This window comes from Dermacentor albipictus, chromosome 4 (assembly GCF_038994185.2).
Source record: "Dermacentor albipictus isolate Rhodes 1998 colony chromosome 4, USDA_Dalb.pri_finalv2, whole genome shotgun sequence".
Taxonomy (NCBI): Eukaryota; Metazoa; Arthropoda; class Arachnida; order Ixodida; family Ixodidae; genus Dermacentor; species Dermacentor albipictus.
The window spans coordinates 38,454,664-38,471,829 of record NC_091824.1 but is presented as its reverse complement, the minus strand read 5'-3'; the positions used below and the strand labels follow the sequence as shown (position 1 = coordinate 38,471,829).

The 17,166-nt window shown below is 47.4% G+C and overlaps 1 protein-coding gene across 2 annotated transcripts in view; it reads right to left on the bottom strand.

Moving 5' to 3' along the window:
* LOC139059060 (angiotensin-converting enzyme-like) overlaps positions 1–16,215 on the bottom strand; it is an 86,196-nt gene extending 69,981 nt beyond the window's left edge. Inside the window, exon 1 of one of the 2 annotated variants that reach the window (XM_070536896.1) lies at positions 16,018–16,215. The gene's annotated coding sequence lies outside the window, so the exon portion shown is untranslated. The remainder of the gene's footprint in view (positions 1–16,017) is intronic. The other variant, XM_070536897.1, reaches the window with a different exon arrangement.
* Positions 16,216–17,166: the final 951 nt, after the last annotated feature.

Genomic DNA, 17,166 nt, shown 5'->3' with positions numbered 1-17,166 from the left:
AAGCAGTGCATATCGGGGACAAATGTTATGCAGATCTTTAGATTTGTCGATGATTTTTTAGTGTTCGTAGGTTGTGACAGTCCAGAATTGGAGACCCAGTCATCCTTAGTATTGACAGAGTTTAAAACAGCCTTGCATCCTCTAACCATGAGCTTCCGGCTGATAACTGTTTAAGATTTTTAGATTTAGAGTTACCTTTTTCATCGTGTCATGTGTGCTGGCAGTTCAAGCCAAGAGCTAGCAAACCTCTTCTCTCCTACCATTCAGCTCATTCAAAAGTAATAAAACGAGGCATCATTCAATCATGTTTAACCAACGCACTTAACAAGTCATGCGTGCATCGGCTGCAAAGCACTTTTCATTGTCAGGTCAGCCGCCTCAATGGGGCAAGTTATCCTCACCATGTGATCGTATCTGTTGCGGAAAAAATGCTCAAACAGCTCAAGCAACCTAGCGCTGTAAACCAGCTGGGGTCGAGCAGGCCCTTCTGAAACCAGGTTTACCATTATTCCATATGTTCACGGCATATCGTACAATCTCAAAAAAGTAGGTACACGATCTGGTGTTCGTGTTATATTTTCCGCTCCGAAACGTCTTGGTTTGATGTGTGCCAAAGTGAACGCAGGAAATCGAGAAAACAAACAGGTGTGCGCAAAAAAAACATGGGCAGAAACATGTCAGATGTGTACAGAAAGTAGTTTATTCGGTCCCCTTGTCGTGCGGTTCATCATATGTAGGCCAAACGGGCAGATGTCTGAATGACAGATTACATGAGCATAGATATAAGATGGAAAACGAGCTCTCCGGTCATATATGTGCGCATTGTAAGGCTCACAAGTGCATCCCAGATTTCGATAGAACCACTGTTCTGTACAGAGCTGACCATCAACTCACAAGGGAGATATTGGAAGCGCTTGAGATAAAAAAGCGCGGTCTTGAATGTATCAGTGAAGCCTCAGTTTCGCTTTCGACAAAGGAACTGGCATATCTTGAGAGTGACTCTTAAAATGTTATTCTGTATCTTCGCTTCTCTGTGTGATGCAGATGACTGCCTTGCTTATTTCTTGTTGATTTGATCCTTGACAGGAGCAATATATTACTATGTCAAGAAATAAAACACTCAGTTGTTAGTGCGCCTACGTGCTGTCTCGTGTTTCCCTTCTTCGTGTGTTGTTTTATTCGGGGCCGTCTTTGCAATCAATAATTCTAGAAGTCAGGCTGGAAATCGCCTCTCAGTCCGCGTCAACTCCCCCGTCCCTGTGTCATGCATTCATCTGCTAAGAAGAAATACCAACACACCCATTCCAAGCTTTTAAAATGTTTTCATTTGACCAAGCTGTTTTGCCACGCTTAAATTATTCCTTGCTGCCCTGACGAATACAAGACCCCTTGTGGAAACGTTTGCTTAATGCGACAGTCCTCGTTCGGCAACTCCTCATCGTTTCCAGTTTCTATTGTCATTCGAGCTTTTGCCTTGCCACGTGCTCGATTATATTTTAATTGCTTTCAGCTACTTACCAGGACATCATCATCATCATCATCGTTTTTTATCCAGGACGAAGGTCGCTCCCGAAATCACCAATGAACCCTGCCTCTCGTCGGCAGACACTCGGCAACTTTCCTTATATATCGTCCTACAACGTAATCGACTGCTGTCCTCGATTGAATTTTTCTTCCTTTCGCACATCTGCTTTACGCATTACGTGACACGCCATAAACTCGTTCCTTTTATTCTGAACTACGATGTCAGATACATTCGTTTGACTCTCTCGCCTGTTATTCTCCGTTCCCGCACTCCTCCATAGTCTTCAGAACACTTTCGCGCAGGCTGCTGACGTGTACCGCATCAATGCGGCATGTGCAGTTATATTTGGTCTTGTGATTTGAACAAGGGCTTTGAACAAACGTGCAGTGGATGTTGTTCTAGTATACTGACTGTTCGTGGCGCAAACAAATACTGGCCGACAACGGAAAGATTGTGGCTCCCTGCCTGACACCGTTCATTATCGATATTTTTACCCTCATTTTGTGGCTGAGTATAGTAGCTTTAGAGAATTCCTGTGGGTATTGGCGGCGAGCTCGACCACTGCAAAAGCTAGCGCCACCGTCGGGGTGAAGTAGCATGAGGGATCATGTGGACGCAGCGGCCACGTCGGCTGCTTCGGAAGCGCCGAAGCGAGCTGATAACGGAAGCTTAAAGTCTCGCCTGCGCTGCGGTTCTGATTAAGTAGTGAGGCTTTACCGCCTTGGGTGTCTGCTTGACAACATTTGCAAGTACCATAATAGGTAGTGGCTGCCTTTGGAGGCGTGCAGCATGGTAGGCGACTGCTCGGTGCCGCAGTGCCGGACGCACGCAAAGGATCCCGGTGTTAGCCTTATTCACACGTAGCCACAGGGCAAGGAGCTGCGTGAAATTTGGGTGGCGAAAATTAGAACCGGCGGACAGCCAGCGGCTACAACTCGGGTATGCAGCAAGCACAGAAGCGAGGAATATTTCTGCTACAGCGCCGGGACTGCGCGATGTTCGGTAAGTAGCATAAAACGCGCACTGAGACGCTCGCCTGCACCCGCTGCCCTGCTAATGTCATGACGGTTTGGTCTATGAACTTGGTTATGCTAGATACTGGCGAGTTCACTGGAACGGAAAGAAAGCGCTAAGACGCACAATATAAAAAGGCACGGCATATATATGGTCACGTTTGTGCTATGAATTAATGCATTGGATTACGAAAATCAAGCAGAGGAATATCGCACGCCGAGAAGACCGATAGACATACAGTGCGACGCAACTTGAGAAATAATATTGAACTGGCGAAGAATTTAGAAGACAAAAAAAAAAAAAGATTTAACGGTCGCGACGACATATCACACTCGCCGTAGCTAGGCGTCGAAATCTCTATAACGGAATTATTTTTGAACAGTTCTGATAGCGGTCACGCAACAAAGATTGCTAGTGTACTGTCAAATGTTCATATTGTTACAGGCTGATCCAGTCATCGACGTCTTCCCCATCTGTGCCCCAGAATACGCCAGGAACACGGGGAGCGGGGAGAGTGATGTAGGTCGTCGAGGTGGCAGCAGGTGTCGGAGCCGGCGGAGGCGGGTTGTCGTCGCCGGGAGCCTTGAAGGAAGGCTCGACGTACCGTCCACTGCGAAGCTCCGTGACGAGGTACAGGGAACGTCCACCTCCACCAGATATGTTACGGAGGAAGACGCAGACAAAAAGCTATGTACAAGTATATTTACAATAAAATACGCTGCGCTTGGCCAAGAGGCAACAGCCCGCGCTAGCTCCTAATTGTCGTCGTCGTCTTCTTACTGCTCAGCTCTTCGCCATTGGAAATGCTATCCCGTAGCAATATGCTGCGGCCTAAAGCTCGCGGCATGGTGCGAAAACGCGCTCACACTGCATGCAGACGCGCAGTCGGTCGCTGCGAAACCGTGCGATCGCTGGATTGAGGCTCCATTCTGTTATGCCCCATTTGGTGATACAGACAGCCCACTATAAGAACATATTTCACATGGTGTTTTTATTGGTGTTTTTATTGAGCGCCGTAAGCGAAACCTATGAGGAGCGCGCCGCGTGATCCCTCGTACTACGCATGTGAGGTGCTTCCGACAGATGGCGACTGCATAACCCCTCGCTGCCAATACTGTGACATGTTCCCATGCACCTCCTGCACGCCTTGACGACGTGATACCTGCGCACATGCTGGTGTTTCCGTTCATTCGAATGCCTTGCCGTAATCGGTCGAAAAAGAAATATGCGTAAGCTCTGCGGGTATGTCGATAACGGGGCTAATGATGCGAATGGAAATCTCTTGCTGAACGCACTTCCTGAAAAGCAGCGGTTTTGCTCGGAATGCATTGCAGCCGTGTCGGTCCTGATTCGACTCGAAATCGCCACAGCGAATATCTTATACAGCAGGCTAGAGGGCGCAAGCTAATAATGCTGTAACTTTATCCACCCTTTGACATCACTTCCCTCAGTAATTAATATTTTCTTAGCGTTCTTCCGTGTACCTGATGCACTTGACGTGGTGACACAGTGCATCATTAATCATCTAGGTCAGCGAGGTCATCGTTAAGCGTGAGGCTTGCATGGTACTTTGGTACAATATTCCGACCGTCTTCAGTAAGTTCCTTCTTTTGCTGAATCATCAGCTGCTTTCGCCCTGTAGATAGCTTGCGTATAGCTCGATTAGGTTTCTCCTAGCTACGCATGTGACATCTGCGCGAATATGTTGGTTGTTCTAGCTACTGAGGGGCTGATAATCGGTGTGTTAATCTTACTATCTTAACGAGGCTGCTGATTACATCGCTGTGCGCATTTATCTCCCACATGCCGTTCCTGCAAATGCCTAGTCTTCTCTTAGGTGTTCTCGTGCTTCATAATTAATGGTGCGTTCAATCTTTTAACGTGAGAGCGTTAAGGGCCCCGTGTCACAGAAAATCCGGTGTCGGCGTACGACGTCATTGTCGGCGTTAGAGTCCCGTTAGCGAAACTTGCCGTATATGTTTAGGTATGTGTATGTGCCCCGCTTTGCTACATGACGTGCGGTACATGGGGGTTGCGTTGCCACACCATTCTGTCGATGAAGTTGCTCATACCTTTTCTCACGTTCTTGACAAAGTTGTTCCGCGGAATTTTGAAAATGACAGCCCACAAACGAATGTCATGAAACAAAACACCTACAGCGCATGCCTTTCTATGTTAAATCTTCTCAGAGTGTAATTCTATAAGTGCGAAAAAATAGCAGAAACCTGAAAATTAGGTAACTATTTTGTCGCGGCTGTGCACTATCTCCGGGTTCGGCCCACGCAAGAGGGCGCGTTTCTACAAAAAAGCTCGCCTTCGTGCATAGCTTTCGCCGCCAGCGTTTCCCGGTAAACATTACGGTTGCATAAGCACCAGTTGCCGGGAAGCCTGAGAAGCAGTCAGAGATATTTGAATGCTATAGCGTTCCGCTGTTATTGGCGTAGCTTTTAAACGTTCTCCTTTTTTTTGTGTGTGTGCTACTGACTTGCCACTTCGTTTTAAGTTGTTCATCATGTCGTAGAGTTAAACAAGTCATGCCCAGTGTCTGCAGCTCGAAATACCATTGCTGTGCCATTTCTTTATTGCTAGGTTTCTTCATTGCTTGCCAAAGCTCGCTAGTTTCCAGTGTAGTTATCTGACACCATCATTCATTTGAAGGCCTTGCGACTATCTTGGTAAATTTTTTGTGCATTAAGTTTATACCAATGCCTTTCTAGTCTAAAAGTGTGTATTTTATTGATAGCTGGAGTCGAAGTTTCTGCAATATTTTCCTGGTCTTTAATCTGTTGACCTGCTCCCTCATGAAATACTATACCCGCAAACAATAAAAAAAGTAAAAAAGTGGGAGAAAAGGCAAGGAAGAAATAGAAAGAAATATAATCACTCTTTGCGGCTGCATGTAGACTGAAACGGACATGTACAAACCGCGTTTGCGGAAACCAACATGCATGGCTTCTGCGAACTCCTGGCCTGGCTATGTGCATATCGGATGCAAATAACTTCGCACATTTTTTTTAGAACATCGTGGCCCACAACGTGCTTGAACGGGGCCTGCTCAAGTGCAAGCATTTCTGCCACAAGGACGCTTTTTTCTCGAGGTATCGCGTAGGATTCCCTTTCGCGGGAACCCTTATACATTTATGCGCTCACTGCAGCCTCTCCATCTGGCTTTCTCGCTCTCTGATAGCCAACAATTTGTCGTTCCAGAGTTCCACAGGCAATCCCCCCCCTCCCCCACTTCTTTTTTCAGGTTATAAAATAGATATGGCTCCTACGGGGGAGCACTTGCTTCAATTTCCCTATTCCGATGAGTCCGCAAATTATAAATGAATGTTTGCTAATTAGAGATTAGTTGTCATTTTATTTCATAAAGGCTATCCTTAAATATTACTTAAGGACTTCGCAGAAACACCCTATATACGCTGTCAAGCGCATGTTAGAAATGGTTTTAGGCGCATAAACTAAGACACGGACAACAGAATAAAAGACACGGATACGACACATGTCCGTTTCTTGTTTCATACGCCTAAAACCATTTCTAAAAGCGATCTACCAAATAGCCAGTCAGCAGACGTTACTAAACTGTCAAGCTCATGTTTCCCTTGACAAACACAATTTGTTTCTTTGACTCTTCGTGGCATTTTTAAAGCGGATATCTCTGTTTTGGCTCCTTCGCCAGTTTCCGTTGTCGCGAATGGACGCGTCGGTCACCGAGCTCTCTGAGACGAACGTATTGTCGCGCTATAGTGGTGATGGTGTTGGTGAATCGTAGCAACAGGCGGGTTTAGCCTGGCGGTCAAGGCCGGCAATTGCTCTGCTCGAGCGTCTCGCACAATACCGCTGAAGGGTTTCACCATATGTCCATCAAACCAGTCTCTCTTATGAATTCGATGAGTAGAAGTGAAGTTTCTTTGCGGGCTATAACTGATCCCTCGGGAAATATAAGGTGTTGCAGGCACGCATGCAGAAGGTCCTTGTTTTGCAGATTCTTCAGGAGAGTGTCTCTTCCACCTTGGAATTGCTGGCAGGACCACAAAAAGTACTCAATGTCTCCTGTATTGCTGCATGCCGTACAGTTCGGAGAATTGGTTCGCCCCGTTTTAAATAACCAGGCCGGTGTATTAGCAGATCCTGTCACTATTCGATATAGAAGTGAGGCTTTCTCTCGGTGCAATCGCTTGGTTACGCAGGGCATATGCGGTGGAACCCAAAGTGACGCAAAGTGATTTCGAATATACTTTGTGGCGCCTGAAAGTTCAGACACTGTGGTCGCTGGTGGTGCTGTGGCACGTTTCTTCCTCATGGTCCATGCTAATTACACGGGTAACACGCGTAATACACGTTTCAAAGCCATTTACTTCTAAACCTATTCGTTAAAAAATTTAATTAAGTTATGGCGTTTTACGTGCCAAAACCACGATCTGGTAATGAGGCACGCCGTAGTGGAGCACTCCGGAAATTTGGACCAACTGGGCCTCCTTAACACGCACCTAACGTGCACGAGTGTTCTCGCATTTTGCCCCCGTCGAAATCTATTTGTCGCTGCTATCACTGTTTCCATGACACTCAGCGGCCACAGTAAACGTTACGGTAGACTTATTACAGTAATATTGTACATTCGAGAAACAACTGGACGCATACATGTACTGAATGATCTTCAGACAGCAATCGTTATAATCGTGACCATTTGCTAATCCTCGGACTTGCAACAGTTCCAAGATTTGCACATCCAAATATTCAATAATATACATTATAGCATCCAACTCTCTTTTCTTTCTTTCTTTATAGAACTATTTCGCGCATTCTTTGAGAATGCGCCACGCGAATGCATTTCCCAGCCTAATGCGTGGTTGCAGATATCAAACGCAAATTAAAGGTACTGACCGCAGGCTCCATTTAAATACGCACTTACTACGTGGTTCCCTACCGCAATCGACTCTTCATTACAGTCAGTTTAATTAGACGTTTAATTACACTAACTATGCGCACCTTCCTGAAATCTGCCACGTGGGAATAGCACATCGCCGAAGACAATATTACCTCCCTGTTCCGACTGCGAGCCGTCGAATAAGAAAGTCGAGAATCTCCGACGAAACAGGTGCCACGGCTGAGAACAACAGCTTACCTTTTTTTCGAAAGCAAGCGTGACTTCACGGCCGCTGTAGTCAGAGTCGCGAAACAAAAATACAAAACGCGCGCGATCTCTTCCTCCCTATAGTGCGCCGGCTGTCCGTTAACAAAACTTAAAGGAGGGTAAAAAAAAAAACATACTACATGTTGAGAAACTCCTCCTCCTCCTCCTCGGCGTGTAGGTGACCCGTCGCCAATAGCTTGACCGCATCACAATTGTTTATCGGCACCGCGTGCTAGCGCGTACGTGCATCGCATGCAACATACGCTCGTGGCCGCCCGGTTTCGATCTTTATTGCGACGACGCGTCCTCAGCCGGCCGTCGCCACAAGGCACCGCCAAGATCTCCGCTATCCCGCGACACAACCCTTTCCGGTGACCGACGAGCGCGGCCGCCGTTTTGAGATCAATAAAAGATTCCGTCGTTTGAGAGGAAGCTTTAACTAGAGAGAGAGACAAAAGGGAAGGAAAGACAGGGAGGTTAGCCAGTGTAAATACCGGCTGGCTACTTTGCGCTGGGGAAAGGGGTAAAGGGAATAAAAGGAGAAGGAAGAGAGAAAAAAACAAGAGAAATGCCCACAGTAACGCGATGTTACGCGCAACAATAGTCAAAGGCGGTCGCACAATTCACATGTCCTTAAGAACTTGAGCAAAGCCCTTAAGGCCTTGAGTGCCGAAACCCGTCTGGACCAGTGTCCTAGAACCTTCTCTTCTGTGAAGGGGCGATTGTCCAGTTATTCTAGCGCGGTCACGAGCACTTTTCTTTCTACATTGTAACGTGGACAGTCATAGAGGAGGTGTGCGATCGTCTCTTCGCAGCCGCAGGTGTCGCAAGCAGGGCTGTCGGCCATTCCGATGCGGAAGGAATTGGAGTTCGTGAATGTCACGCCGAGCCATAGGCGGCACAGAAGTGTTGCTTCCGCTCGTGGCAACCCTGGTGGAAGACGGAGTTGCAAACTTGGATCCAATCTGTGAAGACGTGTGTTCGTGAATTCATTTGTGTTCCACAGAGTTAGCGTAAGCTCGCGTGCGATGTAGCGAAGACTTGTGGCTGCATCGGTTCTAGACAGCGGTATGATATAATCTGGGCAGCATCATGGGCCGACCGGGCAGCGTGATCCGCACTGTCATTTCCCGAAATTCTGCAGTGACCCGGTATCCACTGGTAGATGATGTTGTGTCCCTTGTCGATTGGGTAATGGTGGAGTAGTCGGATGTCTGCGACTAATTGCACATTTGGTCCGTGGTTGAAAGGGGACAGCAGACACTGGAGAGCTGCCTTTGAATCTACAAAAGATGGTCCATGAATGTGGTGATTTGGGACCAATAAACCCTAGAGCAGCACGGATGGATAGCTGCGCGTTCTGCAGCCGTCGATGATGTAACGTGAGACGTCTTGAATTTAATAGTGACAGACTGAGCGGGAAGAACCACTGCTCCAGCTGAACTTTAGAGGAGACAGAACCGTCCGTGTAAACGTGGGTGCGTTCGTTGTGTTTTTAATGTAGGAATGAAAGAACGCTTTATTGGAGGGCGAAAGATGATATCTCCGTTTTCGTTTTGATGCCGGGAATAACAAGAAGGGCCTGAAGTGGACGCAGGCACTACGGCGGTAGAGATGGTCGTGCTGCAGGTGTGAGGTTTGACGGTAAACTTCCGTGGCTGGCGGCAATAATTCTGCTAAACGCTGAACGAGGTCGATCGGCAGGAAGGGAGGCGAGATGATGCGATGGAAGTCAGGCGAAGTGCTTGATGTGCACTCTTAAGAAGTCGACATGAATATACGTATTCATAGTGTGGTCATGCGCGATGGCCATTGTTGCTGCCGTTGATGCGCACTTGGGAAGGCCAAGACAAATTCGCAGAGCTTGAGCTTGTACAGACTGGAGGGCTCGGAGGTTGATCTTACCGGTCCTACCTAGTACAGGTAAGCTGTAGCGTAGGAGACCGAGGAACAGTGCGTTATACAGTTGGAGCATTGCACTCACAGACGCACCCCATGACAGTCCTGCAAGAAATCTGAGCACGTCTGTTATCATCACTAGTTTCCTTTTTAGGTAATGTACGTGAAGACTCCAGGAGAGGTCTCGATCTATTATCACTCCTAGAAAACGGTGTGTCTTCTCGTAGGCAATAGGCTGTCCATTAATTCTAACAACGTATTGTCTTATTGCTTTGCGCGTGAAAGCGACCATAGAGCACTTCTGGGAGGGCACCTCCAAACCTCGTGCTCGAAGATAGCTGGATGTTAGTGCGGCCGCTTTTTGCAGTCTGGCGCGCACCTGTGGACGCATCGCTCCTGATGACCAAATGCATATATCGTCTGCATATATCGACCCATGGACGGATTGTGGAAGGGTGTGAACTAGGTCGATGAGCACGAGGTTAAATAGAGTGGGGCTCAATACTCCGCCTTTTGGTACTCCATGGTAGGCGTTGTGTTGTGATGATGCGCCAACCTCTGTTTGCACAAAGAATGACCTGCCCGTCAAGTAGCTGAATATCCATCGAAACACAAGTCCACATAGGCCGACATCGCCCAAGGTGTCCAGGATGGCGCAATGTGTTACGTTGTCATAAGCGCATTTAACGTCCAGGAACATCGCCGCTGACAGTTCCCTTAGGCTTTTTTTCGTGTTGAACAGACGAAACAAGATCTATGACGTTGTCTACTGAAGAGCGTCCGCGTCGGAAGCCTGCCATAGCGTCAGGGTATGCCTTGTAGTGTTCTAGATACCACTCTAGACGTGTCAGCAACAGCATCTCCATCAATTTTCTTAGACAACTGGCCAGAGCGATGGGATGATGAGACGCCACATCTAGGGGTGATTTACCTGGTTTCAGCAGAGGCACAAGGCGGCTGGACTTCCATGCAGCTGGAACCACTCCTTCCCGCCATGAATTGTTTTACACCTCTAGAAGAGCATGCCGGGCTGTTTGACCGAGGTTGCCAAGAGCTGCGTAAGTCAACCCGTCAGTTCCAGGCGATGAGGAACGTCTACACGCTGCCAACGCAGCTTGTAACTCCTCGATGGAAAACAGATTGTCCATACGAGAATCCCGTGTGATTGAAACGTCAAGGGGGTCATGTACGGGGAACGAGGATGGTAGACAAGCAACCCTTAAACAGAAATCCACCTCTACGTCGATCTCTCGGCGACCGTGACAGAGAGCCAGGCATTTGAAGGGGTGGGGTTGCTGTGGTGATGTTCGAAAACCGCGCACCGTTCTCCATATATGTAATAGGGGTTTATGTTGATCAAGGGAATCACAAAAAGTCTTCCATCTTAGAGACTGCAGGGAGTTGATCCGACGCTGGATCTTCTTCTGTATGCGTCTCGACTCCCTTAGGTCGTAGATGGACTTGGTGCGCCTGTACCTTCGTTCCGCGCGACGGCGAATCGCTCGAAGCCGCTCTAATTCTGCTTCAAATTCAGAAAATTTAGGAATAGGCCTAAAAACTCTTGTGGCTTCTCGAGCTGCGTCGTTAATGAGCTCCTCGATGTTGCCAGGTGGACATTGTTGGATCTTTTGGCGATTCTCCATTAGCAACGTGTATTTAGGCCAGTCGATGCGTTGAAGAACTGCGGTAGAGTGTGACTTGCGTATGCCATCAATTTTAACGTACGCTGGAACGTGGTCACTACCATGTGTTTCGTTGTCCGGAAACCATTTCATACTGGCACTGAGGCATCTTGAAACAAAAGTTAAGTCTAGGCATCTACTGTATGTCAATCCCCGCAGAAAAGTGGGACTAGTATGCCATCATTTAGGAAGCAGAGTTCATGGTCCGACGCGAAGGAAAGTACAGGTCTTCCTCGACAATCCATCTTCAAGCTTCCCTATAGCGGATGATGCGCATTCAAATCGCCGGTAAGAATTCATGGTCCAGGTGTCCCTGTTAAAATTGTACTTAGTCTTTTGTTGTCAAATCGACTCGAAGGTGAGATGTAGGCACTTACCAGCGTGAGTGAAAAGTTCTTGCATTTTATAGTCAAACATACGTACTGATTGTCGTCATCAGGTGTCACTGGGTCTAAAAGATAAGTGAAACTGCATCTGACGTAGATGATGACTTTGCTGCGGTCGGTACAGGTGGCAGACATGAAACCTCCATATCCCGATAGGCGGATGGCGCTCTCAATATTTGGCTCACAAATGACAATTTTTGGAAACTTGTGCTTGAAAACAAACGGACGAAAGTCAGAAATGCGGGATTTAAGGCCTCTGGCATTCTACTGGAAGATGAGCGCTTCCTTGACTTCTTTAAGGAAGAAGTGCTGAGGAGCAGCCATGGTGCTTCTCAAGACCGGACAGTACCGGATTCAGAGCATTCAGTATTTCAAGTGCACCTCGAGCCGCCGGAGTGTCTATGGCAGTCAGTAATACTCGTAGCGTGTTCATAAGGGCCCGTATTATGGTGACGACTTTTTTGTCGTCGTCTGGGCTGCTGCCAGAAGGTGAAGCATAATTCGGCGAGCGTGCAACATCTTGCTGCTCCGCTGGTTGCTCTAGCCTTGGCAACGACGGCCACTCCTGGCATGAGGCAATGTTATTGGTGACTTCCTGCTTAGGAACCTCGTTGCTAGTATTGCTAGTTGTCTGTGGAAGTTTGTGGACAGTCAGTGGACGCGGTGCATCCTTAGCAATAGCAGTGGGTTTACTAGATCTCCGGCGATGTGAACGCCGACGTCGCACTTTAGCGGCAGCCTGCCTGTGTGACGAACCAACTCTGACCATTTGCCTTAAGACTTTAAGCTCATTTTTCACACGTGGGCAATTCTTTTAAGATGAATTGTGAGAGCCTTGACAATTAGCGCACTTTTGGCTTTCTGCACGACATGCATCGGAGCTGTGCGAGCCAGAGCATCGTGAGCACACGGCACCATTTGTGCAAACCGCACTTACGTGCCCCATCTTTTGACACTTCCGGCACTGAAGCGGCCTTGGAACAAAAGGCCGTACTACGTCTCGGAAGTGCCCGACCATGACCTGTGACGGTAGGCTGTCTCCTTTAAATCTTAGCTTCACACATTGCGAATTCCCCAGGCGACGGGCTTGCAATGTGGCAATTCCCTCTGTCGCTGGCTTAATGAGTATATGCAGGTCAGCATCGCTTATGGAATCGTCGACGTCATACACCACCCCGGCTGTAGAGTCACGATCGTCTTGTTTGTAGCAGCGTACGTTGACGCTATCCAGCACCTTAACGTTACTCAGAACGTCTAGTGCGCTGTGGTTTGTGACATCTATGGCGAGAATGTTCTTTCGGGCGTTGATCCTTACATCTTTGATCTGACCCGGAACAAGCGCCTCGAGCGATACAGATGTAGCTTGGTGGTTGAGCCGGTTTAGATTGTCGCTAGCAGCCACAGGCACGAATAAAATTGTGTGGTCCGATGACTTTCGTCTCGGGACCACAGTTGTCTTACTTGTGGAAGGAGATGTCCTGACGAGTCATCTTTTTGTTTTGCGCTTTACTACGGGCACGAACGGGCACGAAGTCACTGTCATCCGAGGTTTCATCACTGGTTGTTGAATAGATCACAGTGTACTCGCTGTCGGTGTCACTCGGGCGACTAGACCGCTTTCTCGGAGGGGCCGCTGTTGACGTGGAAAGACCCGGCACCCCTCCAGGTGACCCCACGTCCATCGCCGTAGTTAACGGAGCGGCGTCTCCCACAAAGTAGCTTGAAATTAGCAGAGACAGAAAAGCAGCGTTCCACACAACATACTCTTTAACTAGAGAGCTCCTATCTAAGTGAATGGGAAAACGGACAAGTCGTTGTTCCCTGGAAGCATTGCAGTGATTTTGATTATGTTTGCTGCATTTAAAGGGATAAAGTTGATATCTAGTGACTGTGGCAACAAAGCTTTGAGGTGGTCAGATTTTTTTTTTTGAGAGAAATTGTTGAGAATTGCTAAAGTTCAAGAAGCCGAACTATCAAGTTTACAATATTGTAACTCATCAATGAAAAAAGCTGCCGTAATCCTTTTAACTGCGCTTAATAATATGTCGAAGCTAAATAACATTGAGATACTGTACACCGATTTCAAATACACCATTAATTTGTGAATAGAAATATTGCAACACCTTCGTGGGCATTCTAACAATGTAAAGTAAGCTACAAATTGATCTGCCAAAATTGTCCGCTTTATATGTTCTAACGAATTCATTTTACATAAATGCGATATCTTTTTTTGTTGCAGTTGTGCGAATTTGTAAATTACGGGCTTCGATTTTTTCTAAGCTTAACAATATTCGAGAACTTTTTAATGCATTAACGCTCTACATCAAAATTTTGCTTGCTGCAGTCGCTAAAATTTAACTTTCGTTCAAAACTGCACTTGATCTCGTTCAAATCGGTCCAGCTGTCGTCTCGTGAAAGGCACTTCAGCGTTTTACATGCACCGTGTTTACTCCGATAGATTGCGCACAAATTTACGTGTGTCGACCCCTATATGTATTGAACTCGCTGAGAAAAAGAAAGACAAGAATATTTGAATATAGGTCGACCAATATCGTTTCACGGAAACGAAAAGCATTGAACACCGCACCCTTCTATTTACCATAAGCTCGGCTACTAAGTCTAGTTTGTCGATGCCACCAGCTGCATTCTCGCCGGAACTGCCGAAGAAGTGGTCCTCGTTGAATGCTCTGCTGGCGTTCCCGGTACCACAAACAACGTCGTCCTCGACGCCATCGAGCGCTTTCGATACGCAGCCAGACGGGGATAATCTCCAGGTTGGCTTTCTACGGCGGGCGCGACGGAGGAACTACGCTAGCTCGGTGCTTTTTGCTAGCTTTGTTCACGACTAGACGTCGACATTCTCTGGTCACGAATGTAGGGGAATACCTGATTTTTGGCTAGCAATTTCGAAAAAAAAAAGGAAAACCTACCTACACGAATAAGTACGATATTCGAATAGGCGATGTCGGGGTTGGTCACGAGCTAAATCAAGGCTTCTTATTAACGTCCCAAATTGTTGGGACGCGGTAAGCCGTGAAACATGAAGATTATGATGACGCTGCCTATGGGGAAGCTCAGAATTAATTTCGACCAGCTGAACTTCTATGGCGTGCACACAAAGCACGATACTCGAGCGTTTGTGCATTTCGCCTGTGTTGAAATGCGACCGCCGCGTCCGAAAATTGTGTCGGAACGGGACGATAAAGCGTGCACGCATTTATTCGCAGTGTTTTACTGCTTGAGCGGGAACACGCAGACTGGCTGTGTTAAAAGAGCAAACGAGTCTCTGTTACAGAAGAACTTAAGTTTGGCCTAGTTGTTGTTTACTGCATATCATAATGACCGCAAATAAAGACGGGTACAGTGAAAGGAAACACTCGCGTCGTTTTTTATGCTCTCTTCCGCTGTCCCTGTCTTTATTTGCGGTCAACATGATATGGATTCTCTGTTAGACAACGAATTCGAGGGATGGCCGATCTGGCGCGCTTTTCTGGTCTTTTTTTCTCTGGCTGTACCCATAACAGTCCGTCTCTGCTTACTTGATTTGATGGACAGTGGTACGTTCTGTTGACGTATTAGCAGTGGTCTAAAATAAGTTTACCGGCAAACCGCATACAAGCTCTTCCAAAGCGTCCATCAGACAAGTTCGCCTTGTTCTCGGCGGAATTATAAGACTGAAGTAACACTTGAAGAAAGGGACCAGAGGAATCAATCACAATGCGAGGTATTGTTCGCCGGGATAGCGTATGGAACAAGAGGACTAACCTGCACATCCTTCTACAAAAGTTTCCGAAGCCCCGCAGAACCTCGGACAATCCGCGTTCCTAACAGGCTTCTTTCCGTAGAGAAAATGCTTGCAGAATGCTTACCATAGACAAATCCCATCGTTTCCGGTGCACCACTCAAGTTAAGTGCGCGCGACTAAGCATTGAAGTACTTGATAATTGTCGCATATTCCTCATTCTGGTAACTTTTGTGGATTGATTGATTGATGAATTTGCTCTCTAACGATTTAAAGCAACACAGAGACTATGAAATACGGCGGAACCTCCAGATTGATTTTGACCAGCAGGCGTTCTTGGTAATAAGCACCAAATCCCGGCACGTGAGCGTTTTTCGCATCTCGCACCCAGAGGAATGTGACATCCACGGATGGTAATCGAACACGCAACCTATTTTCTAGCAGGAGGATCCCCATGTAGTCACGCAGCCACCGCTGCCGCAGGCATGGTCTTAATCATGTCATATGGACGTACAGTTAGGAGGATGTGTTGCGGATCACCAATACGTCGGTAAGAACCCCGTAAAATTTCTTGGCGTGCAAAGAAATCACAGGTGCAAGTGACAGGTGGATAGCGAACTTCGCACAATACTCACCGAGGAGGACGCACTTCAAACACCTCACCTCACAGAGAATTGCGGACTTCGCTTGAAGGCGTTCGGGGCAGAGCCAGTCGTTGTTAGGTGACGCTGGCATGGGCTAGCGTTCTCGCCGAGAAACTCAAGCAGCGCCGGCGATTGGCACGCCCGCCAATTGATGCGTTGGTCACGTCCCGCTGAAATCGCAGATGTTGCGCACGGCGCACGGGGAAACGAAGGCATCGTGAATGAAGCGACGGTGGAGTTCATTGCTGGCTGCAGTGCAAGTATCCGGTGGCTCAGCCAACCTGAGCTCTTTCTGAGCTGCGAGAATTTGACGGTGTCCATTTCGAACCGAAGGAGCCCTTGAGCATTCTGTGCTCGGAGCGTGCAGTCTTCTACTGTATATTACCAAGAACATAGATCTGGTGAGTGAGTGAGTGAGTGAGTGAGTGAGTGAGTGAGTGAGTGAGTGAGTGAGTGAGTGAGTGAGTGAGTGAGTGAGTGAGTGAGTGAGTGAGTGAGTTGGAGGAAACTGGAAATGTTGGAAACTACTGCCCCGCAGGCTGCTCCACGAAAAGTAAATTGTCCAACAATCAAGGGGATGAGATCACGAGGTGCTATGCCAAACTAGTTCCGGAAATAAAGCACACTTTGTAAGCGTGCCTAAATAGTAAATATAGGAACAAGAAACAGCAACAAAATGGCATATTCTCCAATTAAACACAACTGAATCAAACGATACAAAATAAATGTATAAATAAATAAATGAATAAATCTGCGGATCCCATGCGCTGTGGAAATCGGTTTAAGCGCACCTTTCATTGGTATTTGTGAAGCACGCTGTTCCTGGTTAACGACAATTTACAAGTAGAGATTACACAACCCAGTTGGACACACTTTCACTGGGAGCAACCTCGCTCACCGTAAACATGTTGCGCTCGACCATGCACATGTCATGCCGGACGACGATGGACACGACCACGATGGCACGAAGATGACTGTTGACGACGCTCAAATGATCACTTCCACTAGAGAAAGAGAAAGACATGCCAAGTGTTAAGAAATTGTGGCCGAAACGGCCGAAGATAATTGTCAATCTCAGCGATAGCTTTGTTCAGTAACCTGCTGCATATCCCTATGCCATTATGAAATCTGAATTTGAAT